The sequence below is a fragment of the Rosa chinensis genome, chromosome 4, assembly GCF_002994745.2.
Source record: "Rosa chinensis cultivar Old Blush chromosome 4, RchiOBHm-V2, whole genome shotgun sequence".
Classification (NCBI taxonomy): Eukaryota; Viridiplantae; Streptophyta; class Magnoliopsida; order Rosales; family Rosaceae; genus Rosa; species Rosa chinensis.
The window spans coordinates 1842843-1845696 of record NC_037091.1 but is presented as its reverse complement, the minus strand read 5'-3'; the positions used below and the strand labels follow the sequence as shown (position 1 = coordinate 1845696).

General features: G+C 39.4%; 1 pseudogene; it reads left to right on the top strand.

Moving 5' to 3' along the window:
* The first annotated feature begins 232 nt into the window (after nt 1-232).
* Nucleotides 233-2496, top strand: LOC112198584 (annotated as a pseudogene).
* The last annotated feature ends 358 nt before the right edge of the window (nt 2497-2854 follow it).

Here is a 2854-nt window from a genome sequence, read left to right as displayed (position 1 = left end):
AGGCTGCTTGGGCGGTAAGGAACGCCAAAGTACACCAAACCCTATAAAAGGGACTTACTAGGTAACTCTCTCAAACAACTCTAACAAATTAACCTAAATATTTTCGGTGCAACTCGACAAACCAAACATGGCAGAAATAGCAACCGCGAGAGCGAGCGTGGTTCCGATGACCCGACCGGTTCAGGGCGGCGGCAAGGTGCTGAAGGAGAAGCTGGAGTTTGTGCCGTCAGATGATATAAAGCCGATCATGAGCTTCGATCAGATGAACCTCAAGGACGAGCTCCTCCGAGGCATCTACAACTACGGCTTCGAGAAGCCCTCCGCCATCCAGCAAAGGGCCATCAGACCCATAATCGAGGGCTGTGACGTCATAGCTCAGGCTCAATCTAGCATTGGAAAGACCTCCATGATTGCCCTAGCTTCTTGCCAAACCGTCGACACCTCCTCCAGAGAGTAGGTTCCCTAATTTATTTGATTGATTTTAGTTCTAGTCTATAGGGTTAGGGCTTATTTATAATTTTTCAAGATTTATTCAAGTACATGTTAATGGTAGACGACAGTCCTAGACAATACTATTTAAAATTTTAAATTGCACCGCAAATTAGTCTACCTCTATACGGAGTTAACTTAGTTTACCACAATCGGATTAATAACACATTATTGCATGTAGACCTTTCCGTTTGGAAATTTTAGAGCATCACATGTTTCAAAGCCTGATAAAGTTCTCGTAGCTAGTTTGTTTCATTGGATTTTACTTTACTATCTACCGTTAAGTTTAGGGGTAGTGTTGAGGCTTGTTTGTTATGTGTTTAATTAGTTACAATGTATTCTAGGGTTCAGGTGTTGATATTGTCTCCAACGAGGGAATTGGCGACACAGACAGAGAAAGTGATACTGGCAATGGGAAACTACATGAGTATTCAAGCGCATTCCTGCATTGGAGGCAAAAGCGTGGGTGAGGATATCAGAAAGCTAGAAAACAGAGTTCAGGTGGTGTCATGAACTCCCGGTAGAGTCCATGACATGATTCAGAGGGGAAGTCTACACACTCGACACATCAAACTACTAATTCTTGATGAATCTGATGAGATGTTGAGCAGAGGCTTCAAGAAGAAAATTTACGAAGTCTACAGACATCTACAAGATACCCTACAAGTTTGCTTGATCTCCGCGACGCTCCCTAATGAAATTTTGGAGATGACCAACAAGTTCATGACCGATCCTATAAGGATCCTGGTTAAACGTGACGAGCTGACTTTGGAGGTAAGTTAATATACACGAGGAATAATGTTGTTTCATATTTTTGATGATGATGCATTACTATTCGAATGCAATATTGTGTACTAAATGTGTGTGGTCATGGCGCAGGGAATCAAGCAATTTTTCGTTGCAGTTGAAAAAGAAGATTAGAAGTTTGATACTCTGTGCGATCTCTATGATACCTTTACGATCACACAAGCTGTTATTTTCTGCAACACAAGGCGAAAAGTAGACTGGCTTACTGAAAAGATGCGGACTAGTAACTTTTCTGTGTCTGCAATGCATGGAGTGTTGGAAAACATATTGGAGTACTTGTCATTATCTAAAATGCATTAAGTTAATAAGCTTTGATTTAATCTGAAAATTAAACAATAGAAATACATATCTAGGACTCTATCCTGTTATCAATTAAGGTATATGTCTCTTGATTGAAGTAGGAATCTTATCTGTCAAATAACCTGATTGACATCAAGTATACATGATAAACATTAAGCTTCTGCTGATAAACTCTTTATCAAGCCTTGGACTCTTTATGGGATGAGCACAAGGCTAAGTTTAGGCCTCTATATATATATATATATATATCAGGAAAAAGTCCCTATGTTAACTACAACTTGCATTAAGATCAGTCCTATTCTGAAAGCTCTAGTAGTATAACATAGAAGATCTTCTTCCTTACTGTTCTTGTTTTGTTTGCTCGTGACTTTCTGGTATTGCTGTGGAGTGAGGCTGCTGCTGCTGTGCTTGCCTTACTACTGTGAAGAATCCTTGTTGCTGAAAGCTGTAGCTGAGATGGCAGGACAAAGCATTGATCTGCAGAACAATGGTAATCATAATGTCCCACTATGAAACTAATATCATGTGACTATTGTCTTTTGTGTTCTTTTGATGTATTGCTTTTGTTTTCTTTACATCATTTGGTCCGACATGGAGACATGCCTCAGAAGGAGCGAGCTGATGCTATTATGAAAGAGTTTCAGAAAGGTCTTTCACGAGTCCTCATCACAACTGATGTTTGGGGTCGGGGCATCAATGTTCAGCAGGTTTCGCTGGTTATCAACTACGATCTTCCAAATAATCTAGAGCTATACATACATAGGATTGGTCATTCGGGTCGGTTTGGACGAAAGGGTGCGGCAATAAACTTTGTCAAGAAAGATGATATCAGGATCCTAAGAGACATTGAACAGTACACAGATTGACGAGATGCCCATGAATGCGGCTGATTTACTATGAGCTAGAGGTTGCGAGCAGTAGGCCAGCAGCAGATAATAGTGAAATTTTATTATATTTATCTTTGATGTTGACATGACACGTACGTCAAAGCCCATTTGTTTTTGACGACCTTGTGTGCATTTTTTATTGTCAAGTTGATTATACTTTGATGATTTTGCTAAGCCTGCAAATGATACCAATATTTATAGGTCCTAACTAGCTATTTGGATGCCACTAATTTGTATTGAATGGAAACCAAACCATCATATATCCCCCTACTCTAATTAAGTGGATGATAAGTGAATGATGAATTTCTAATATAAATTGATAAGGATAGAGAAACACAATCATATCCCTTTCTGACTTAAAAAAATTTTGA